Source organism: Mytilus edulis, chromosome 2 (assembly GCF_963676685.1).
Source record: "Mytilus edulis chromosome 2, xbMytEdul2.2, whole genome shotgun sequence".
Lineage (NCBI taxonomy): Eukaryota > Metazoa > Mollusca > Bivalvia > Mytilida > Mytilidae > Mytilus > Mytilus edulis.
The window spans coordinates 75,683,477-75,710,834 of NC_092345.1; the positions used below are offsets into that span (position 1 = coordinate 75,683,477).

The window sequence follows — 27,358 nt, forward strand, 5'->3', positions numbered from 1 at the left end:
TTTTTCTCATGAGATTGTTTGTGAGATTTTTTTATTCATGTGTATAGTTTCGATTCTTTTAATAGCAACGCTAGGAATTGGGGATTGGTACGTGTACTTGATTTCAAATAGCATATTATCTGGCTAAGGATATACCTGTATTAGTAACTAAGATGAGCTCGCCTTTGATCGCATTTTCATTTTCATTGTATCTTGCTTTTCTAACAGTGAGAGTGTGATCATATGTAAACTTGTCTCCTTTTTATAGCCACGGAGTCTTGACTTTGTGAAATATCCGACACTCTGAAATTCTTGATACAATGCAGATCTATATTTTAATGCTGTTTTTTTGTACACTCAGATCAGACCATTTCATGAAATTATTTTATGCCAAATATGCGAGAAAAGTCACGTACAGTTTATCGTTATATTATAAGGCAGACGTCAAATTACGACAATGGGGACATGCCATTGGATATCTTAGATCGTTTCGGATTTTCTATCTGCTGCTCAAACACTAAAAGCACATATCAAATCATATAGTAAATAACATGATTTTTTCATTCATATTAGTTCAAAGGTGTTAAAATTTTTTAAGATCTAGTAGAATTTTCTTGAATAAAAAGCCTCCGAATTATTCTTTCCATTGGGCCATTTTATAGGACACGGGAAAACTGACGATGTTTTAAAGGAAGATTGCATTCTCTCACAGTTAAAAACGAAAATAACGTACACGTTTACGTTGTGCAATACAGCTGTAAAACTATATAACATTCTACTAACTCATTAATCCGCAAGTGGAATTTTAAAGATGAGAACAAGAAAAAATTGTAACAGCGGTACACCGTGGCCTTATTTTTAAAAAAATGACGTTATAGCAAAGCTGTCCAATTGCATAATTTACCAAGCACAAACTCATCTATGTTATTGATTTCTTTGGTTTATTTCCTTCCAAATGATATGCAGAACATTGGTATTTATTGTATAGGAAAAGAGCTTGAATGTGAATAACACTCTATCTAAGGCATATTTCATAGAGCCTCGGATTTCCACGTCTTGTATCGTTGATATGTCAAGTCAATACACTGTTTTTGTCAATGTTCTCATGCATGTTTAGAAAAACTGAAAATGTTTCAAACTATTTAGATAGGATACATGAGACTGAAAAATTCACAAGGAAGAACAGACGTACAGATAAAGGAAAAGGATGTTTTATTCCAATCTAACGCTCAGTAAACATTTAACAAAACATTAAAAAAAATTAAGATTTAAAAATAATAGTCAATATAATCAAGGGATATAAAACGTTCTTTAGTTAGTATGCACCTTAAGCTTATACACAATTTAAGTATTTCTAATAAAATACAACTTATATATATATATATCACCCTAAAAATTTGCACAACGGTACTGATATAAGATGTTATAATACGAAAATGTTGTTATTAAATCGTTTTGACAAATATTTCGGCTCAACAAATGGCCTTCAAGTGTCACAAGTATCATATAAACCGGAGGGAAATATGATATCATACAAGCCCAAAACGAAAAAATATAAACGAGTCTAAATTGAAAACTACGTTCAAACCTATGATTGCGTTGGATAAAAACCGCAATTTTTATACGTGTGCATGTAAAACAAATTTCGTTGTAGAAGGGTCTAAATACAGCACAAACAACATTTTCCAAAAGACAAAAAAGTGAAGAAGTATATTTAAACAAAACACATTTGACTAACAGGTCGAACAACTGATGTTCTTTAACCCTGCTGACTGCCATTGGCGATTGCCAAATAAAATTAATCACAAGATGTAACAAAATGGCTCTTAATATAAATTTAATACTCAGCAAAAAACAATTAACTTGTGGCCACAATGTTATGCCACAAACATAAGATATTAATATTTTTTTGTACACCAGATCCGGATTTCGACAACAAAATTAATGTCTCTTCAGTGATGTTAGGGATCGAAACGGTATTTCATGTACAAGAATTATGGACATTTCAAGGCGAGATAACTCGTGTTAATTTTCTATTCTGGTTCCCAATTTGTTCTGATCGTCTGGTGACCAGTAGATAAGAAAAGATAACTCCCCTAAACAAACACCCCACCAATAGATGTCGATTTGCCGTTAGGCATATTGCGTAATTAATGTTATTAGCAATTACACGATAATTCCAGAAGCAATAGATTTTAGAAGGGATCCCCACTATGACTTTAAAAACTCTAGGTCAGCCAAATAAAGGTTAATGATCCTTGATTTAAGAAGAAATATCCGAAGCAGATATCCATTATAAATTATCTGTTGATTTTGTAAATATAAACAAGGAGGTTATATGATACAGACCATTCTATTAAATTGTATTTGAAAAGTAACGGTGTAAAACAAAGTTGTGGAATAGAGAACTTGAAGCTGTAAAGTCTGATTTTGTCATTGAAATTTATAAAATTATTTGCTTAACTATGTATTTATTGTTTATAGTTAATTCTATATATATACTTTATTTAAGACAAATGTATCAACAAGTTTTGATTCGTTTATTCTACATTTGCCAGAGGTACAATTATGTATAGCGAGAGGGTTGAATTCACGGCTCACAAAACATGTTTCACCCTGCCGCATTTTTACGCCTGTCCCAAGTCGGGAGCTCCTTGTCTGTCTTTTTTATTCTTGTGGGTTGTTTTTAATTTTAGTTAATTCAAGGATTTGTATAGTTCATTGATGTGTTTAATTTTTGGAGTTTAGTATGACGTCGATTTTCATTAGTTCATTCACAAACATTCGAAACTCAACTAGACCCAACTCGAATTATTCAGTGCCCTCTATCTACTACTTTTCTCGAGGGTGTGATCGAAGTGATCGTAATATAACGCCTGGATTATTCGGGTTAAACTAGACCTAACTAAGGCCGTGTTCACACCAAATGCCTTGTACAGTAAACATGTTTACATTTGGTTTAATGTAATCTACACTAGTTTCACATAAGATTTGTCCACATCTATACACCTTGTTTAGTTACCTGTACATAAGATTTGTTCACACTTGTAAACTAAATGTCATTTCAATGTTCATTACGTAGAACCGAACTCAAATTTCCGAACAACTTTTCTAGCAGTAAGGGAACGACCATTTGACTTTAAAAAAAAAGGGGGAATGGATTTTCCCATAATTTGATTAAAACCAATCGGGTCATACAGATGATTAGTCTGAATCCAAAGTTTCCCCATACATTATAGTGTTAAATATTGAATTGGTACCATCGAAAAAAATTGAATATTAACTTTCGCGCGAGAAAAAAATCGGACTCCGAGTCCCCCCCCCCTTTTTTTTTTTAAAGTAAAGTGGTTGCTCCTTTAAGAAAGTCATTCTGGATTATTACATTTCTATCTTTTCTGTTTGTTTCAAATAGTATTGCTTCTACAAGTTTTGTTTTTTTGGCAAAAGGAGATCGAGGGTGAAATTTTTTTTTTATCTAAAATTGTATTTTAACGGATCTGAGATTCTACACAAACAAACAATTAACCCCACCCTTTTTCAGTAATGCATTTATGAGTGAATCGTTGTTTGAATAAAGACCAGTGGCAAATATTTCTGTCAGTGCGTACATCCAGTCGATTCGGGAAGACCTTTTCTAATGAATTATGTGTTCGGCAATGATGATGGATGAGTCTTGATAATGGGTTAATAAGGCTATGTAAAGTGTTTTATAACAAATAAATATATCAAGTTTAGACAAATATTTCTGTAAAGAACTTGATTAATAAGTGTTATAAGTATCAATTTTATATAAAAATCGTTTCTTTTTTACATATAAATGGAAAAATTACAGTTCGGAATGTCTAGTTTTGTGTACACTGAACCTACACAAGGCCTACATTGACTATCGACTGCATGTAGACAAAACATGATTTAAACTACATGTAACGTAAACATTGAATTTTATCAATGGGAACATAATTATGTTTAGTTTATGTGTGAGTTACACTAACACAACACCGAGTTTGGGTCAATGTGAACACGGCCTAATTCAACAGTGATAAACTGAGAGTAGGAATTTTTCTTATTTCGCAAGTTTAATAGAGAGAATCCCAGTGGCGGATCCAGGAATTTTCATAAGTGGGGGCCCACTGACTGACCTTAGAGGGGTCCCGCTACAGTCACGTTTCAGTGATTCCCTATATAAGCAACCATTTTTTTTTCCAAAATGGGGGGGGGGGGGGGGGGGCTGCCCACTATAAATCTGCCTCTGAATCCATAGGCATATTATACCAAATATACACGGAACACAAATTTAATACATTTTATGAACGGAGAACCAGTAATGAACGTAAATAAACAGAAATCCTGACACAAAATTGTTGTGATTTAGGAAAGATTGTAACCCTCCTGTGGGTTTATTGGTCAAGTATTTCCAACAACCGCTGTCAGTAAGCAAATACACGGAAATAATTCAAAACAGAAACAAAATATCTAATAGCGCAAAACATTTGTCAATAAGGAATGTCATGACATCCGAAAGTCAGGTGCTCGTTTAGTTCACTCCTTTTTTATTGTTTGTTTAATCAATTTTTGAAAATATTCGTTCATATTTCAACGTTTCTAAATTTATTTTCACTTAATAAAATACGTTTTTTTTTATGTATAACCCTCTGTATATTCTTATGTGTAGAAATAAGAATGCCCTTATACAAAAGAATAGAAAACAACAAATATAAATAAGTATGGTTATATCGCCAGAATAAGAGTTATACAAGAAAGAAAAAAAATGAAATATGAAAAGAATATTTTCAAATAAAACTTAACCAAAATAAAATGAAAAAAAAGGGGGGCACTCAATAAGAGCCTGTGTGTGAAATACTTTATTTTCAATATAATACTTCCATGATAAGATAAAATAGCAACATATGGTATTAATTTGGGATACAGCACTGGAAAGGATTTGTCGTGGCCCCATGGGACGCTTATATACTATGTAAATATTGACACATTTGTGTTTATATGGCAGTTAAGATCATGGAAGTACAAAATGTATTATATAATACTTCCATATTTAGATCGATTATTATGGAGCTTTTCTTAAAAACGATTTCCGATGTATTTTGTCATTTTCATTCATTGTTTATGTTTTGAATAACATTAAAATTTCACGTTGGCATCTATATTCTATTTCAATTTAATTTTTCAGATTATGTAAACATTTTTTTTCATCAATACAATCATTGTGTATTCAATTAATTGATAACAAATTAATGCTATTGTTACTTGAAACTAAATAAGTTTATTAAGACAAAGCCTTTTTTAGAAAAAAAATTCTTTTTCTGTACTTTTCTCAAAGATGTCGACAGAACCACACTACTTAACTTTGATGTTACTTTAAAGACATCTTTGGTATACATGTAACAGAAATTAATGTATTGCTTAAAACCTAACTAGATATTTCAAATAATGGATGTCAAAAAAAGGAAATTCACATCATAAAATGGAGAATTCAACTTATAACACCAACCACAATTCGCCTTTGAATACGGTCAATCCTAGTTGTCTGAATATACGTTGTATAACAAAAAAATATGAAGTTCCACTTTTAAAAGCATAGGGACACCAGTAAACATTATTTTAAAATAATATTTTTTATACCATTTGATAGGAAAACGTTTTGCCAATATTGTATAACGTATTAATTTAATTTACAATAAAAAATGAATTAAATATGATTTTTTTAGTAGACATGTATACCTCGTATTTGCTATATATTCAACCAGAAGATGACCCAACGTTCAACACGATGAGGACACCAGTAAATTTCAAGATAAAGTGAATTTTATTACACCATTTTAAAGCTAGAAAAATGGTGCAATCTTTATAATTTGTTAATTTTATATGATATCTATAGTATAGGCATAGTATTCGTTTATTTAACTAGTGGTCATAATTCCCCGTAGACAATAACGTTAAAAAAAAATTCAATGATAACTGCTCTCTGTGGGATAGTTGATAAGGCCATCCAGCTGAGCTGTCCGCAATTCTTGTGTATGTGGAAGGCCATATAAAATGTACCCTCATTTTTAGAAAGACTCTTGAATTTTAAGAGTCAATATAGGATGAACGGATCATATAAACCGGAGGGAAATATATATATATATATATATATTTGTAGGATCCTTTACTATAGATAATTTAGCTGATCTGTAACAATAACATCTTCATGCCTTATATATCATGTACTGTAGTACGCCGCTAGATTAAAACTGACGAGGAAAGGTAACATACGGCCAGCGAAAGCTCTTTTATTGAGAGCCCAGGTGATCGTGTGGTCTAGCGGGACGGCTGCAGTGCAGGCGATTTGGTGTCACGATATCACAGTAGCATGGGTTCGAATCCCGGCGAGGGAAGAACCAAAAATTTGCGAAAGCAAATTTACAGATCTAACATTGTTGGGTTGATGTTTAGACGAGTTGTATATACATTATGTACACAGCCATGTATCACCATCATTGATGGCGATCCGATGGATACATCTGTTGTAGGGTTGTCACTGACTCAGACGTACTTATGAATATAATTATTTTCTGTGACTGTATCTTACATTAATTTGTAGGATCCTTTACTATGGATAATTTAGCTGATCTGTAACAATAACATCTTCATGCCTTATATATCATGTACTGTAGTACGCCGCTAGATTAAAACTGACGTGGAAAGGTAACACATGCCCACCGAAAGCTCTTTTATGAGAGCCCAGGTGGTCGTGTGGTCTAGCGGGACGGCTGCAGTGCAGGCGATTTGGTGTCACGATATCACAGTAGCATGGGTTCGAATCCCGGCGAGGGAAGAACCAAAAATTTGCGAAAGCAAATTTACAGATCTAACATTGTTGGGTTGATGTTTAGACGAGTTGTATATATATATATATAAGTAATTCGACAAAATAGATAACCTCAGCCCAACAATGTTAGATTTGTTAATTTGCGGAATGAAATTTTTGTTCTTCCCTGACCGTGATTCGAACTCATGCTCCTGAGATATCGCGGTACTATATCGCCTTGTTTTCAGCCTTGCATCACCATCACTGGTGATCTAGTGGACAAAAGCTGTCGTAGAGTTGTCACTGGTTCATACGTTCTTAAAGAAAGTAGACTACCGCTCTGATGTAAAAGTGCATCTACCATTCATAATATGTTTTTTCTGTAGCTATGTGTTAGTTTATGAGAATAAAATCATTCATTCATTCATATAATTAAAATTGCTAAAAGTCAATTATATACCTCTGACTGAGAAAGGTGTGAACCAGCTGAGACAGGTGCCCCGTTACATAATATAGAAATAATAATAAAAATGAAATACATTAGGGTTCCAACAAAGCAAAGTGTGATATTATCAATGTTTATGTTTATCTGCGTACCTCATTAGTCCATAATTTTGTTGTATTTTACTCTTTTAAGAACAAACAAGACAATCAATTATACTACTTTCAATAGTGTTCTAAAGGTCGTTCAGATAAAATATAAAGTAATGTTAATTGGGAAATAATCCAGTATATCGGAAGCACTTTGACAGCCCTATATGACAAAAAACCTTCTCGGTCTTGTCACTAACTTTACAATGATGCCACGGGATACTATGAACAATACTGAAGTAAATGATTATTTATTGAATGGAGTTTTCCTTTTACAGAACAACACAAATCATACGTGTCTACAACTGATACCACCTCATTCTTCTGTACAGTATTTGGTTACATCATTGCTTGGAACCAGTATTTTTGTTTGTACAACTGTTCTCGTTTCCAGTGTTGTACTCAATAAAGACAGGAAGTTTTTAAATTGGAGATTCATTGACCGAGTCAGTTTGTATACAGCAGCATGTAACTTGTTTTTCTATTTAACACAAGCTCCGTTACTACTGTTGCCACCGCCTTCTAATGTTACAGAAGGTCCAGGAGGAGCCGGGGATTCCATGATATTTGTTTCCACATTTACAATCCTGTTCATGGAGTTTGCGTTTGCCGAGATATTAATGAGTATATTTATTGCCATCTGCGTTTTATACTTGATATTCCAGAATCATTCCATTAAATTTGGTAGATACGATTGGAAACTACATTTACCTGTAGTTGGTATACCATTACTGATATTGGCTGTCTGTGAAACTATAAGCTTAACAAAAGAAAAAGTTAGCGAGTAAGTATACATGATAGTCTAACATATTATTATATTTTGTGTTATCCTTTCTAATAAATTCCTTTCTACATATAATGTGACCACTACTATTTTAGTTCCAATGGCGCTCAACGATCGAATGCCCCCTTCAACCGAATACGACCATTTATCTGTTAGAATTGCTAAACTCACAGGGTCAGAAAATGAATGTTGATTTACATATCTGCATTTTGATATTAAGAAAAAATAGTCTTTATAATGCACAAAAAACCTTTTACCCCACAATTTTATATGGAACGCCATGACTGCCTTATGTTAATGATCAGCATTATATGCAGTGCTCACACCATTATATATGCAGTGCTCACACCATTATATGCAGTGCTCACAACATTATATTAAGTGCTCACAACATTATATTAAAGGGAAATCACACTATTTATACTACTACTAATAATATATTGAAATTTTGCATGCACATATCAAATCATATAGTAAATAAAATGATTTTTTCATTCATATTAGTTCAAAGGTGTTACAATTTTTTAAGATCTAGTAGAATTTCCTTGAATAAAAAGCCTCCGAATTATTCTTTCCATTGGGCCAACGTTTTTTTTTTATCAATTTTGGTCAATTTTGGTCAGCAATTGCCTTATGATAACATGACTTTAATAACTGTTTAAATTTGTTTGGTGGGCATTAATTAACCGAAATTTACCAATTATGGATTCGGTAATCTCCGCTAAAAAACGAAGTTTACCGAATGATCTCATCATACACCAATCTCATCATACAACGAAAAACGTATAATCTTGTGATCACTTCATATAATGTTTTGACCACTTCATATAATGTTGTGACCACTGCATACAATGTTTGGACCACTGCGTATAATGTTGTGAGCACTTAATATAGAATGAAATTCAAAACAGTGTGGCTGTGGCCATTGATTGACACATTAAATTAATCCATTGACTGGGACAATTTAGGTGAACGTTTGTATGTAACGACCATTGCTCACTGTGTACTTTTTAAAGACACTTAAACTATGGGGTCACCAAAGGTTCTCAACACCTTAATAAAGTAATTCGAAAAAATTAATCAGAAATAACACGATGTTTTGATTTATATCAATTATATAAATCAAAACATAAAGGTTATTCCTGATTAATTTTTCGAATTATTTTATAATTAAAGGCGTTAAGAAACCTTTCGTGACCCCACAGTTTAAATGTCTATCGTAGGTACGTCGTGAACAGTGGTCGTTACAGAAAAACGTTCACGTAAATTATCCAAGTCAATGGATGATTTTTAATGTGTCAATCAATGGTCACAGCCACACTGTTTTGAAATTAATTCTAATGTTGTGAGCACTTAATATAATGTTGGGAGCACTGCATATAATGCTGTGAGCACTGCATATAATGTTGTGAGCACTTAATATAATGTTGTGAACACTTAATATAATGTTGTGAGCACTTAATATAATGTTGTGAGCACTGCATATAATGTTGTGAGCACTGCATATAATGATGTGAGCACTGCATATAATGATGTGAGCACTGCATATAATGTTGTGAGCACTGCATATAATGTTGTGAGCACTTAATATAATGTTGTGAGCACTTAATATAATGGTGTGAGCACTGTATATAATGGTGTGAACACTGCATATAATGTTGTGAGCACTGAATATAATGCTGATCATTAACATAAGGCAGTCATGGCGTTCCATAATTTTACATAGTTTAAAATAAAAAAAAAATAGAATTTTATTTACAATATTTTTAAAGACTATTTTGTGAAAAATCCATGTTTTTGTGAAATTTGTATGAATTTTCCAGGATATTTTTCTTTTGTATCGAGTGCATCACTTCAGATTCAATTTTAAGATTTACTTATGAATCCCATTTAAATGGTTGTTAAATGCTCAAAAGCAAAACTATCTTAAAAAATCTGTAAGCAAATATGCTGAAGTCTTTTTTTCTATTGGAAGGAAAATGGTAGCCTCTTTATGTCAAAATATAATTAGAAAAAAAACTACCATGAAATATTCAATGTAAGGGTACTACAATGTGTTGTAACAGATCATGACTTTTTATGGGTTGTAGACGTCATGAACCTTTTCCCTCTTCATCACTTTTCGATGTTCAGTTTTAGTCGTATAAAAATATCGAGTTTTCTAGTGATATATAGCTAAGCTTTTAATTAACATTTGGTTTATTTTCTTTCAGCTGCGTCGTTCATGAAATATTAGAATTTACAGTATACTTCTTTGTCATCTGGATCGCATTCTTTTTTATCACAACGATATACATAGTAACATGGTTCCATGTGGCCAGAACAAGCACCAGTATACGATCGACTTTACATGGCCAATCCACCGTCAAGTCTAATCGCCTCGCTCTCAAGTTGTCCATGTATGTTTTTGAATTTATAATTCAATTTGGTGGGAACGCAACTGTAGGAATTTGTCGATTATTTGCCGAACCTCCACCAATAATTGACAACATCACACTGATCTTTGTAGTGTCAGGGGGTATGCTGAATGGGATGATATATCTCTTGATAAAGAAAATGTAAGGTACACTTAGAGTAGAAAGTGGTGACACAGGCACTCGTCTCAGTATTTTTTCCCTATATACCTTTATATAACACTTTCTTTTATATAACACATATATAAAGGTATATAGGGAAAACAAATTCTGAGCCGAGTGCCTGTGAGTGGTGACCTGTAGTAAGGCTATGTCGGCTATGATCTCTTGTTTGTACTTCATGTATTATTACTATCAATGGTATGCAAATCCTTGTTACTATTAAACAAGGGAAACAAAATATCAAATAATGCACAGAAAACTTATACTCCAGTGCGACAACATTGGGGATGGGAGTAAGCTTTAGATATATTTAAATAATATACTAGAAATTATCCAAGGACAAGACACAAATTTTGTTTAGCCTTAATAGCATACCCGTATGAGGGACAAGAATAAAAGACGAAGAAATTTAACCTTACAAGCTAAACTCGCTAGAGATTGTACTTTGAATCCACAATTGCACCGGACCACTGGTCTGATTCTGAACTACATGCTACTATCATTGAAATGTTTTGGATGGATTGCACATAAATTGCGATAAACAAACAGACCGAATTGATATATCGAAATTCATATTCAAAGTAGCATAATAAAAATTAGATCACAGTTGTGTAAAATACATTCAACTAAAAAAGATCTCAGAAAATGCGTGCCTTCACATCCAATGAGCTTATGGATTTTATAACATTCTTTATAGAAATTAAATATACACATCTCCTTGCATTAAATAATGTCATGTTCTTTTGATATTCTCAAGAAATACACAAATATAATCTCAAACAAGTTGCTGACATCAAACAATAATAATATCGAACCTGTAACTGACACCAAACAATAATCAACGATAATAATCTCAAACCAGTATCTGACACCAAATAAAAATAATATATATCAAACCAGTATCTGACACCAAACAATAATAATCTCAAACCAGTAACTGACATCAAACAATAATAATTTCACACCGGTAACTAACATCAAACAATAATAATCTAAAACCAGCAACTGGCACCAAACAATAATAATCTCAAACCAGTAACTGACATCAGCACTGATTGCGGTGATAATCCTGATCAGATTGAATTCGTATAGCAATGTAAGAAAAGCATGGATGACAAAATACTATTTTTCAGAATTCCGTTATTTTATCAATCCATATGTTTGCATTGGGTGGCTTACAATATATCACCAATCGATAGCGGATATATTTCTAAATTAAGATGCTATAATGTGAAAATTCCAGTAGAGCTGGGTAGATGGTACAATATTCCGGAAGAGGAAAATATATGTAATTTGTGTTCAAATGCTATTGGTAAATTAATGAATACCATTATTTATTCAAATGCAGCTCCATCTTTGTAAAAAATATCAGAAATCAACACATTCCAGAATACTATCCCAGCGCAGCAAAATATGAAAGGACTACTAGTATACTATCATTGCATGTTGATATAAAGGTACTAAAATGTATCTTTATTCGTTTCAAAGCTAACGAAAATATTATTTAGTATAGTAAGTATTAATATAATCCATTTCAAAGTTGTTTTATTTCTTTCTATGATTGTATGTGATTGTATTTTGTATGTGATTGTATTTTGTATGTATCTACCTCTTGTTTCACATGTGAATGTGACGGAGTGTTTCTAAATAAAGCATATTGTATTGTATTGAAGTAAACATTTCATTTACTGTTCAAAAGCCAATATAGTTAGTTCACCTTACAACACATTAGGGTCGTCAATGCTTCTTTAGATGTTAAGTCTCAATATGTTCGTCTTATATGGTAGATTATTGTTGTCTCTATTTAATTAAAAAGAATTTCAAAGACAAATGTGATTTATAACTGATCATGCAGTTATATCGTATATTTCGTAAACCCTAAACTATTTTGCACCTTAGAGCTTTTGGTGTTTTTTTTCTTCGGATTCTTAAATAAATGTAAAATATACAAGTGTTCTATGTTTCGTTTGCACAGCTTTATATTTCACATTGTATATATTGATCCCTTGGATGACTGTCTTTCTTGTGCTTGACTATGTTTGTTATATTGTTTGTTATTGCGAATAAACTATGTCATAATGAAAATGCTGTATTTATTGATTTTAACCCGCTCATATTTTATTCGTAGTTCAGTGTTCCACGCTTTTCTGTCAAAAGCCAACTAAAGCACAAGAAAACGCTGGACACGCACCGTCACGTCACGTCTGTGAATTTCACTATCGATTTAAAGTAACAAAACGTGTCATCCATCCTCTTAAAACCGTAACTGTATTGTTTATGAAGTATGTTGTATATCAAAATTTTAATACTAGAGTGCAAATGATATTTCATGCAAAATCTGTGTTTTGTTCGATACATTGCATTTGTTCTTGTTTTAATAAAATGATATATTCTTGATTTAAAATGCACTTCAGTTTCAGGGGGATCCTGCCAGGCTTTGTTGGCCTCAGGTGTTGTTGAAAGAAATACTGAATAATTATTAATTAAAAGAATCAGTTATTAATCAACGAATTGAATTTGCTAAAATATGGACTAACTTGGAATTAACTAAATATGATAAAACCATTACTAGTTCACGAAATGACACATACATAAATGATCATAAATATTATAAAACCAATACATGAATTGATATTAAAAGATCTTAAAATACTTCATAAACATAAACCATTCAGAATAATTTAAAAAATCTTAAATCAAAATAAAATGTACAACAAAAGCAGAACAACATGTATACAATCAACACACACAGCATAGAATACTGCATCCAGTTAGGATAATGGCCTATATTGAAACATTGAAACATTTTATTTCACTTAATGCCTCACATGAGGCATGATAGTACAACAATATAACAAATAAGATATAATGCATGAACAAACATATTTACAAATGCATGAATAAATGGGAAGGTAAATGTCATTTGTAAATTGACATTACAATTTTACAAAACTTGGTTAAGCCAACAAGAACAAATTTATCTTTGCTGTTCATTAAATTAGAGAAACTCATAGTATTTTTAACTTTACAAATATCTGGAGGCAAAAATTTCAGCCTTTCAGCATTTAAGAAATTACAATCATATATATATAATGAAATTCATCTCCTAGCACATTGCTGTTACATAAATCACATATTCTTTCTGATCTATCAATGCTATAAAATCTACCACATTCAATAGGTAACCTATGACTACTGCACCTATATTTACACAAATTAATTCTTAGATCAAAAGGCAATGCAGTTAAATAATCTTCAAAACCAAACTCAGACTTGTACATTCTATAATTTAAACATTTTGACATATTAAATATCTTCATCAAGCCTTCCATTCATTTACAAACAAAGTGTGTTAATACTGTTTCACATTTTTAGACAACTGACAATTTGTATCTATATATTGATTATTCCAGGCATTAATAAAACCACATTCAGACATAATATATTTTACACAATTCAACCACTTAGAGTGGTAAACATTACCAGAATCAAGTTTATATAGCATTTCATACAATGTACGAGAAATTTTCTCTTTTTTGCCAGTAACAGTACGTTTCCAAAAACCCACCATTCTTGCTTTAATATAAACAGACATTGGTACTCTACCTAGTTCACCATATACAATGCAATTAGGTGTACATTTTTTAACTTTCGTTATATATTTACAAAATTCTAAGTGCAATAATTCAATAACATCATTTTTCTCATACCCCCAAACTTCTGCACCGTACATTAATATAGGGCCAACCATAGCATCAAAAAGTTGTAACAATACATCTATAGGTAACATAATATATTTTACACAATTCAACCACTTAGAGTGGTAAACATTACCAGAATCAAGTTTATATAGCATTTCATACAATGTACGAGAAATTTTCTCTTTTTTGCCAGTAACAGTACGTTTCCAAAAACCCACCATTCTTGCTTTAATATAAACAGACATTGGTACTCTACCTAGTTCACCATATACAATGCAATTAGGTGTACATTTTTTAACTTTCGTTATATATTTACAAAATTCTAAGTGCAATAATTCAATAACATCATTTTTCTCATACCCCCAAACTTCTGCACCGTACATTAATATAGGGCCAACCATAGCATCAAAAAGTTGTAACAATACATCTATAGGTAAATACAATTTTCTTGCCTTACGTAATACATAAAACATTGCTTTTCTGGCTTGTTGAACCAGTCTAGATTTATTAACATGAAAAGTACCTTTTCTAGAAAATACAATACCTAAATATTGAAATTCATCAATAACAGATAAACGGTCATTATTGTGTATAAAATGAACATTATCAGCCTGTCGACTTTTAGAAAATATAACAACATTTGTTTTTTCAGTATTAACTTTGAGATTCCATGTTTCACAATATAAATACATTGCATTCAATGCTGATTGTAACTCAACTGCAGATTCTGCAAAAATGACTGACAATCATCCGCATATACATGTAACAACAGATACAATTTAAAATACACTTCAATATCATCATTGTCAAACAGTAAATGAGACATATTACAAACATCATTCAAACCACTAAAAGCATGCGACATAAACTCAGTTAAATCATTAAGAAAAATAGAAAATAATAGGGGCGACAGGTTTTCACCCTGCCTCACACCAATATTAGGTGCAACTTAACAAATCTGAACAACTAGATCCATCTCTTACACAAGATTTTGCATTTTTATACAAGTTTTGTAATACAATCAGCAATTTACCATCTTTACCATTGCGTAACATTTTTTGCCATAATAATATTCTGTTAACAGAGTCAAAAGCCTTACGAAAATCAACAAAAGCACAATACAATTTTGTTCTTCTAAATAAATACAAATCAATGAGACATTTCAAATTAAAGATATGATCAACAGTACCATGCCCCTTTCTGAAGCCTGCCTGTTCTTCACATAATAATCCTAAACTTTTCAAATAATTGAACAATCTATTATTCAAAATACATGTAAACAATTCTCCATAACAACTCAATATTGTAATAACTCTATAGTTGTCAGCATTTGCAGGATCACCTTTCTTTTTAAAAATAGGGCAGATAAAACCCTTTGACCATGAGTCCAGTATAATACCACTTTCAAATACAATATTAAATATTTTCAAAAATACAGGCATAAGTTTACAAGCTGCATGTTTCAAAAATTCATTAATTATCATGTCATTGCTACATGCTTTGTTATTTTTCAAAGACTAAATTGCATTTAAAACTTCCTGTTCACAAATAGACTGATTAGTTACAGTATTATACTCACTAATATTCTCTTGTCATACAACATCAATATCATTTTCTACATTATTCAAATTTTTAAAATGGTTAAAAATAAATCAAGAGCAACCTTCTGAGATACATTTTTACCTTTCTCACAACCCTTGTTTAACAATGACCAATAAGACTTAGGATCAGTGGTACGCAAACCACGCAATTTACTTATAAATGCCTTCTGAAACTCGTTAAATTGAGTTTTCAAAGTTTTCTTGTACCTTCTACTTTTACATACCAAATCATGAAAATCTTTGTATCGCCCTCAATAATTAATTATCTCCCTTGACTGAACTCATTACGGTAAGAGACATTTGATAGAATATTGTATTGGCAACATGTGACATATGTTGAAAAAAATGGTACATTTCCAAAGATCTCGGTACATAGGTTACGGTATATAATTGTTTACATAGTTTAGTGTATGCAGTTTGTACATTTTTGTATTATCATATATTATATTTTAAATTCTGTTCATTTTTTTTGTACCACTGGCACAATGAATATGTATAAATGATCATAAATACATAAAATCATAAATACAACTATATATGTACATATTAACACATTTTAAGTATTTTATATACAATGTTACGTAAATGTTATGTTTTATTATAAATTTGAATTGTGGTTAAAGGAAGCTATTGATAAACTAAATAATACCTTGTTGTTCAATATTACCAAAAATCGTTATTTATTTGCAACAATTAAAAGAAATATTGAATTAAATTGTAATATTTCTTTATTTAAGTAAGACTTCAACGACAAATAGGATTTTTTTGTAAGATTTTTGTACAAAATTAATCAAATTTAAGACAAATTTTCTATAAAAAGCAATAACTCGACTTATTTGTAGATCGTAATTTGCTGAACATTATTGCTAAACTGACAGTTTATCTCTATCTTACAATATGTAAGATAATAACCCAAAACTGCAAAATGTCCTTCAAATTACCAATTTACCAACTGTCAAAATTGCTGTAAATGCTTTAGTTTCAGAGATATAAGTCAAAGTTTCAGAGATATAAGTCAAAAACTGCAGTTACCCTCCCCCCCATGTTCTATTTTAGCCATGGCGGCTAGGCTCGGTTGATGGGTGAGGTCATCGGATATATTTTGTTAACTAGATACCCTTTGGATGGTTTAGGCAAAGATTGGTTATATTTGGCCCAGTAATTTCAAAGGACAGTTTTTTTGTAAAAGATTATAAATAATTTTGAAAAATGCGAAATACTTACTTTAAATGCAATTACGCCGGATCCTTATCGGGTGATTTGACTTGGATTGTCAGTTTTTTTTTATTGAAGGCCGCTGGTTTTCTCCGGGCACTCTCGGAGTCTCCGTCTTCCTCCACAAGTAAAAACTGGCCGCCACGAAAAAGCCCAAATGTAGCGCTTACTAAAGTGGCGTTAAAACATCAACAATAATCAATCTAAATTGATTGATCTACTCATAGACATCTATGGTCTACTCAATGGTTTAAAACACGCCTATCTTTGTAGGAAACATTCGTATCAGACCTACCAAAGCATGTCAACCGTAGTTATTTCGTCTACCAACAGCCAATCGGAAATATAAGTATCGCAGTAAATGAAAGCACTGTCATACAAGTAGGAGGTTTAGCTAGCTATCAAACTAGGTTTAATTCGCCATTTTCTATATGAGGAAATGCCTGTGCCAAGTGTAATTTAACGCATGCACATTGTGGGTTAAAAAATAGATTGTTCGCGTCAATAATTAACAGCTAGTCGAGCGTTGAGCCAGTATCCCAAGCTAGTAATTTGCCATCATTTTTATGCCCCACCTACGATAGTAGAGGGGCATTATGTTTTCTGGTCTGTGGCTCCGTTCGTCCGTCCGTGGTTCCGTTCGTCCGTCCAGGTTAAAGTTTTTGGTCAAGGTAGTTTTTGATGAAGCTGAAGTCCAATCAACTTGAAACATAGTACACTTGTTGCTTATGAGATGATCTTTCTAATTTTCAAGCCAAATTAGACTTTTGACCCCAATTTCACGGTCCACTGAACATAGAAAATGAAAGTGGGAGTTTTAGGTTAAAGTTTTTGGTCAAGGTAGTTTTTGATGAAGCTGAAGTCCAATCAACTTGAAACTTAGTACACTTGTTGCTTATGATATGATCTTTCTAATTTTAATGCCAAATTAGATAATTACCCAATTTCACGGTCCATGGAACATGGAAAAGGATAGTGTGAGTGGGGCATCCGTGTACTTTGGACACATTCTTGTTGTAAATATTACAGGGGCGTAGCAGCCGGTACGGCAGGTACGGCACTCGCCGTACCAATAATGTTCGTTGGTACGGCATGCCGTACCTAAAATTTTACAAAAAATATAAAAAAAAATAAGGATTTTCAACGGAAATAAAGAAAATAAAGATTTTACAGAAAAAAATTATGATAGAAAGGTCCATGTAGAAGTCATAGCAATATACGGTATACATTCATTAGCAAAGTTCGAAAACTCGTATACGATACGATAACGAATAATTGCCCTGTATCAATCAAAGTACGGATTTTTTTTACTTACAAAAGATTTTAATTGACCATGCATATGGTTATGAACAGTCATAGTACTACCAATAGCATGTTACTGCCTTCTACAATTGTTCTGGTTTAAACACAAATGGCATGGAAGAATCAAAGTTAGAACTCTCAAATGGAGAAACAAACGTTGTGCGGCAAGCATGGAATTTTGTGCGACTGGCATACAAGATTAAAGTTTAGCAAGTTATAAAACCAGTTTTAGTCCAGCATTTTCTACTTTAGAAAATACCTGTACCAAGTCAGGAATATGAAAGTTGTTATTCATTCGTTTGATGTGTTTTTTACCCCTATTAAAATATAGATTAGACCGTTGGTTTTCCCGTTTGAATGGTTTTACACTAGTAATTTTGGTGCCCTTTATAGCTTGTTGTTCGGTGTGAGCCAAGGCTCCGTGTTGAAGGCCGTACTTTAACCTATAATGGTTTACTTTTTAAATTGTTATTTGTATGGAGAGCTGTCTCATGGCACTCACACCACATCTTCCTATATCTATTGAGCTTTTGACTTTACCATTTGATAACGGTATTTTCGTTTTGAATGTTCCTGGGCGGGGTTCGGTATTTTTGCTATTTTATTTTTTGCAACAAAAATATTGTCAGTTACTCTGTATGCATGCACCATAAAGTTTAAGTAATCATGACTAAAATATAAACGAGTTGTCTCAATTTTATTGCGTGCCGATCTATCCGCTACAGAGACAAATAAACGATCTGCACATTGTTAAAATGCACATTCTGCTTCTAGGCACCAAGACGATCGGAATATAATCCAACTTCAACAACACCATATACAGTAACACATTTTTACTGTTTTATCAATAGTCATGTTTTGGTAATATCTATTTGACGTGGCTCGGTACTTATACATTCCGCCATTGTGAATGTGTGATATCATTTGTGCTATGGTAAATTTTTGTGATCGCGTCTTTCATTTTTGCTAATATGCGTTGTATATATGGCTTTTTGTTTTCCTTCAAGATTTTAAGATGTGTTTGCAAAGAATGTTGCATTTTGAACAAAACATACGAAAAAAACTGAATGCGATTTTCACTTGTAATTTAACACATTTTTTATTGGAAAATAACAAAAAAATTTCTTCATTTAACAGTTACCGGTATAGTGTTAATTTTATATATAATAAACTAAATGTTCAAAAGTTCCGTGCGACACTTGGTTGTATATTATTTCTCGTAATTTTGGAGTTTTACACTCTACAAATCTGCAATCTACTGTGTGATATCGTAAAAAAACTAAAAGTATAAAGCGTTCCGTGACGCTAAAATCTGAAAGCAAGTGTTGCGAATATTCGCCGTGGATATAAATCTAGCATTCACATAGTAGACGTGCCAACCTTTGCATGATCCTTAGAAATAAAGTACATAATGATAGACCAGTCCTATAGTCACAGTGATTTTTTTTAAATTTTAGTTACTGAAGCCCCAAGTCTGATCTTCGACGGTTTACAAACACGTTTAATGCTATTAGAAAATGCTATTCCATTATATTCCCTGAACTCTCTGCATCTAACTGTTATGTATTTTTTTTCCAGTTACCAACCTTTCCCCCTGAAATACCTGTTTCTTTTTCTTTAAAACATATCATATAAAAAAAAACATGTACATGTATACATGTCATATGCATATAATTACAGAAATACATTACTTAGGGATTCGATTCGAATCAGTATTTCTCTTCATATATTAATCAGTCTCCCTGTAAAAAAAAAGGCAAATAACTGCAAATGAAAAGTTGGTTTTTTTTTCTGATCTTTCCTATATGATATGTACCGGGTTGGTGTGTGTCCAGGACTTTGTCTCACCCAATTACGATCCTAACCATGAAACTACTATATATTCCAAATGGCTTTGAATCTACTTAAAATTGTTGAACTTGTTTAAACACAAGTAGATTTTCCTCTTGACTGAGGTTATTTTGCCAAACAGGAGTGTTTTATATTTTATGGGAACGGAATAGTTTTATTGTACGTTTTCGGACAAGGGAGTACACTCGAGAAGACAATGCTTACTGCTTTCGATTCTACCACAAGTACAGTTTTTAATTTCTTCAAGATTTCTCTTAATACATATTCGTTTAGATTACTGCAATCCATCCGAAGTCTGGCACGAAGTATTTGTCCTTTCCTTTCTCCATATAAATAATAATTTGGTATTTTACTTAAATTTTGATTAAGGTAACGTTTTAAAAGTGTAAACTTAGATGGGACCAAATCTGATATCGTCAAGAAAAGCATTTCAGGATCGAATGACTGACGTAAGAAAAGATTTCTGATACAATGCTGTTCTACACTTTATATGTTGTGTGTCATTCGTTCGTCTTGTGTCATAGTTATGAATATTAAACAGTCAGTTGTGAGGAAAATATCGCTTAAATAATCAGGGGTCTTATTGTGAAACATTTCATGTTTTTTACCGTCGTCTTTCTGATAGTAACTCCCATCCTGTTTCATTGTATAATTTGTTTATGGGTGATAGCTTAGTACCGCCAGTAACTAGCATAGCCACTTCAAGTTGCATATTTTCTAGTTTATCACTTTTGATAAGAGCCAAAGTGGTCGACTGGTCTAGCGCGCCGATCATAGTGCAATGCAATTTGGTACCACGATATCTCAGTTCGAATTCTGGTGAGGGAAAAACAAAAAATTTGCTAACGCAAATTTACAGTTCTAACATTGTTGGGTTGATGTTTAGAATATTTAAGTACGTCTGAACGAGTAACAACTCTACAACAGAGCTATCCATCGGATCGCTAGCAGTGATGGTGATACAATATATACAAACTAATCTGTAATCACGATGCCTTTATAAATGACTTGTAAATTGGGATGTCCCTCTCTAGAAATGTTCTTACTTTGTTTGTTCTAAGTTGTTTGAACATTGTTATGTTGCTACTATATTATCGCTTTAGCAGTTCTAGCATTGTCGTCATAAACTTATTGATCGTTATTGTGATGAAACCATATTCACAATGAAAATAGATTTTTTTTCGCAGTGTCATAGATTCGTCGTTTGTCTTACCCTTACTTGATATTGTATGAGAAATTCTGAAAGTTATCCATCATGTTTATTTATTGGTCTTTGTAAAAGGAATTTTGAAAATCTGTTCATCGGTCTGTTAATAGTTCCATTTACTTCCTGAATACTTTTAGTGAAGATTTGATAGTTTAATAATTTCCTACACTTAACCGGTATGCATATTCGGAATGGCGCTTTTTTTCTGTCAAAAATTTTCAAAAACAAAAAACAATCAAAAGTATTGTAGGAGCATGCCAAGGCCTGGCAAGGTGTCCAACACAAAGTTAAAGTGCGTGTATTTAGTTTAGCTAAGATGTTCAACGGCCTTCAACTTTTTTGATAAAGTTTAATTGCTGCCTTTTCGACACGATTCATGTTTCAAATTCTGTTTTCTATATTTTGAAATTGATTTTAACACAAGAGAGTAATAATAATTGCACATAAAACAAGTTTTTTAGGAACTTAATTTAAGTGTCAGGAGATTGTCAGAATGCAGGATTCAAGTTGCACTTTTTATCATAAATTTTTATATTTTGATTAAAAAAAAAAGAGTCATATTTAAATTGTTGCCCATAAAACTAGGGTTTTAGAGAACCAAATTTAAGGTTGTCAGAATGCAGGATTTTGCTCTATTTATTAAAATTTTCTCGGGGGCCTTGAGCGGCCCCCGAACCCCTTGCCGCATAACCGCCTCTACGAGGCGGGATGCGTCGCTTCGCGACCCATCATGATTTTCTGCCGTACCAATATAAATTAGGATGCTACGCCTCTGTATTATACACAATAAGTTTAATGTATAATCATGTTGATAAGAAGATTAATAACATTTTGGATAATACTTGTCATATAAGTCACTAGGCAAAGTCTTGCACCACCAGCAATATATATTTACAAAAATGTAATATGGTAAAACTTTTACTAAAAGTTATAATTATGCAATCGATATCCTTTGATGTTAAATTTCTCATTAACTTGACAAATTTTAATGTATAATATGCAAATAGAAATACATCTATATTCACATGAACGCTGAGCCGTCAATGCATGCCTCGTTTTATGCACATCGAAGCTAGATGAAACGCAGATCAGTACATACAATAATTACTGAAGTGTGTCGGAAAGGATGATCTAGCACTGTATTGTGTGTGTAACAGATTTTATACTACTGTAAGTACTTCTTGTTTCTCCATATCAATAATAACCACACCATCTGGTGTCATCCAATAGGAAATACATTCTTTGTAATCAATGCGATAAATGTAACAGTTCCTAGGGAGGCTTAATTAATTGATATAACCATCCCAACTGAAGAAGGAATATACAGTTTGGGGCGTCGTGTTTTAGTTTTCCGAACTACTCCTACACATTAAAAGTAAGTTATATTTATTTTTAGATTAATATTGCTATACATACAACGTAGATTTTGTACAATAGATGTAGTTATTTCAAACAACAATAAACATTGATAATGTGCATAGCTTAGGGCCATGTCAGTACAACTTGTGATGATCGATGGGAAAGACATTATCTTTCTACAGGTTATTATCATTTCACCATGTCCTGTCAGTTTTCTTTTTCTCTTGTTTTTTTTAAACGCGTAATGCCCATGGCAACAAATCGATGTTTAGATATAGCAATAGCAATGACAACAATAGCAATCAAATCAAATTTCATATTATATAGGTAAGTGGTTTACTCGCAACATATATTCTGTATCGAGCAAGTTACGTATGTCGTGTACGATATCAGACTTTCATACACACCCATAGTGGGTATTACATCTATGGTTATACGACATGAAACCCTTTAAATACAGCCGAGCTATTTCCCCGTTTCTGGCCGAATCCTTATATCGTTGATATGTCAAGTCAATGCACTATTATTGTCTTTATACTGCAGTCTAAAAAAACATTTTTAATTGTTGTTTAATGCGTTAAGGTTATTTATTTTCTTTAAATATTGGGAGACATCCCCTTTAAAAAGGCCTCACATCATGCTCGTGGAGAAATTAAAAACACAATGAAATTTACATTTCCCTGTTGAAACCCACACTCGATGGTGAACGAAATCGTTTGAGTATGGACTAAAATATCAACCATAAGCATAAAACATAATGATTGATAGGTTGCAAACAAAAAACAGTAACAAATTAAATATGTTTTCCCAATAATTGCGAAAGAAACAAGGTTGAGTCGTTGTATGCAACAGATTGAAGAGGTCGTATGAATAATTTCAATATTATTTCGGCAATTTCTATTTAAATATTCATGAGGAAAAGTGATATCGGGTCAGTGACTGTATATGACAAAGAAATATACAGTCAACGCATTTTGACTGCTCAAATAAAACGAGTGCAGTATAAATACGCATTATCTGACTTGTATTATTTTTCTGCAAATATTTGTAAGATGTGCATCATATTCTTCCGTTTTTTGTTTTTGTTTTTCTATAAATCGGTCTGATGGTTTTTCATCGTTTGAATTGTTTAACATTTCGTCATGTCGGCTCCTGTTATAGCTGCCTAAACGATATAGTTGAAACCGTATACGGTTAACTATAAAGTTGCTTAAATCTAAGTCTCATTGAAAAACTTTGCATCATTCGGGATATACTCGTATTCTATCTTGTTTCTAATAGATACAAGAAGATGTGCTATGACTCCTGACTTCGGACAGGCAAGTTGGCAGTCTTTGAATTGATCACTGATCTTAATACAGCACCCAACGTAGCCCTTTTTGTTTAAATTCAGTGCTACAAGTATAAATAATGAAAGTTACTTGGTAACAGTAGGTCATGTATCAATGGATATATGTGTGCTAAGTTACAAAATCTTACAATATACATACAATTTTCTATTATATTTCGAGAAGAATAAATTGCATAGTTTCCGTCCAGGAATATGCCCAGACACTAAGGACGTTTTTGTTGCCTGTAAACTGCATGGTCTCGGTTTCTGATAGGTTTGATAAACCTTCTTTTTGTTGTTACTGACCAGTTCCAAACTATTTAAACTAAAACGAAATTGGCTGCAACAAATAAGTCCTTGGTTCACTTTTACAGGTTGTGACTTGACTTGGATGGAGATCTCGAGTTGTCTCTTTGGAACTCATACCACATCTTCTTATATCTATTGTATATATGGTTCCTGTTAACATATTGTTTTTTTACATAATTACAAAAGAATCTTTTTTTAGATAGACACATTATTTTATTTTACCAATTTTAGAGTTTAAAGACCTCAAGTATACATAAAGTTCGGCGCATTCTTTCACAAGACAAACTCTTACCAATTCAATAGGATATTTGTTTGCAGTAATCATTTTTTAAATCAAATCTTTCAAGGCGTATACCAACAAGGATCCTTCTGCAAAAATACAATTTCTAAAAAAATCCACTCTCGAAGGTGATTCCAATACTTTTTCTTAACTCTATATATAAGGATGTGGAAATCCATAAAAACAAACCTATTGTACGACGAAACAGGGGTTAAGTATACATCGTACATGTAATTCAATACAAATTAAAAAGGGCCATAATCTGATAGCCTTTCTTAACCAACAAAACAAGATTACGTTTATGTGCATCGGGAGCAAAATCACTTACATGTGACTTTTGTGATTATTATACATCTAATGATGAATATTAAATATATGTTTTATAGCAATGGACAGATGTTTGTACGTTATACAAACTGAGTCCAAACCAATATTAAAACCGATATAAATTATCAATTTTAGATTTAAGTTATTATCGTGTTCATGACAAGAATCAAACATATACTATGTATACTGTGATTCTTTCATTTACTAAAAGGTATAGCTTTCATTAAAACGTCTGTACTCTAAGGGGGGAGGTTGGGGTCCTGATCCCGAAATGTCGGGCTTAAAAACATGAAATCCCAAGGTCCCGAATTTAAAAAAAATTAAATCCCGACATCCCGAAAATCGAAAAAAGAAATCTCGGATCGCGAAAGGGTCAATCCCGAAATCCCAAGCTTAAACACCCGATCCCGACGTCCAGAAAAAGTTCCTGCCCCTCCTCTAACAATATATTATCTATGACATTCCTCCCAAGAAATTAACCCAATTAACGATTGCCTAAGCGTTCCTCTTGCGTGAACCTAACGTATACGGACTTTTTTCACCCATTTTCTCTGTACGTCTGGTGCACGTCGGCCTATACGCCTATGTGTGACGCCAGCTTTACATGTCCCATGCGCAATCGGCTTCTTTTCTTACAATAATCATATTTCAAGGAAGTCTACGTTAGTTGAGTTCAAAGGTTATGTCGTTTATCACACAAAATTTATCGACAGAGGTAAATCGGTATATAAACAGAATAATCTAATAATTTTAAATATGTAGTACAAAAACTCTTAGTTTAACGTTTAAGATTGCAGAATTACATTCTAACCAGAAATTGTGACATATCTAAGTATATTTTGCATACCTATTTGTCTCTAAGGGCTGTGCACTTACACACATTTTGCATTTAATAAAGAAGCATTATCTGGCTAACTCGTGTCCACTGATTTGACTGAAAATCCCATTTTCGATATATAACAAAAAGACATACTTAAACGTAAAGCCAAATGATCAAGTACCAAGTCAGGAATATGACAGATGTTTCCGTTCAGTTAATGTGTTGGAGCTTTTCAGTCTGATTTTTGACAAGGGACTTTCCGATTTGAATTTTTCTTGGAGTTCAGTAATTTTGTTATCTTAATTTTAACGTTTTATACATTTTTTGTATCGATTTGACTTCAGTTACTTTATACATATATACATATTATAAATTTGTAATTAAATCGAACATTTTAAAGTTGGTACCCAACACCTTCACTAAAATTAATTTGGCTCGTTTAATTTTCATAAAATTTTGAAAAAGTATTTACTTTGACTTATTTGACAAAAATTTCAAAATTTCAAAAAATTTGAACCAACCGTTTTATCGGAAAAATTGCACTGGTTATATAGCAGTTTGACAAATACTTATTTTGATCATTGAGAAGCCTAATGTTCCCTTTAAAGCACAACGTAATTAAAACGTTTAGCTGATTTTACAGAGTTATCTCCCTGTAGTGTTAGGTACCACCTTCAATGCCCAAGCATTTCGTTTGAATAATTTAAAGACACTTGAGTTACCTTTTAAAGTACACGGATGTCTGAACCCATTTTCAGATTAATGCAAGTTAAAAAAAACATGTTTCTATAGAAACAAAATTGTTATATGTTATCAAATAAAACTATATTACATCATTCTAAACTTCTTGTATAGATATTTGAATGTGGGGATATTAATACAATTAGTCTGAAACAAACGAAAGAATCCATAGACACGATAATATATACCATGCATTTCGTGTGCATGTTAGTATAGACGCCCTTTAATTAACCATCAAGATGACCTCCAAAGACTTCCGACAGTCACACAAGCAGATATAAACATAAACATTAATATAAATAGATAGCGATCTCGTGCAATTTGACTTTTCTAGGTCTGTTAGATATTATGTTGTAGGTTAAAAAAAATCAATTTAATCATCGTTTTGAGCAGTATAAGAATTTTGAAGATCAACGAAATGGATGACCTATGTTTCACTTGTTGACAATCTTTTTCTTTTAATGGCAGATCACGACATGTATAACAAATCTCTGGTCAAGAGGTTTAATTGAAAGTCGCATGAATACGGATTTAGTGGGGTCGAATTATTCACATGCAAGTGAATAATTCATCAGCG

General features: G+C 32.4%; 1 protein-coding gene across 1 annotated transcript in view; it reads left to right on the plus strand.

Moving 5' to 3' along the window:
* The first annotated feature begins 16,373 nt into the window (after positions 1-16,373).
* The window catches only part of LOC139512954 (ceramide synthase 5-like), a 28,977-nt gene continuing 17,992 nt past the window's right edge, over positions 16,374-27,358 (plus strand). The window contains exon 1 of the mRNA XM_071300954.1: positions 16,374-16,422. The gene's annotated coding sequence lies outside the window, so the exon portion shown is untranslated. The remainder of the gene's footprint in view (positions 16,423-27,358) is intronic.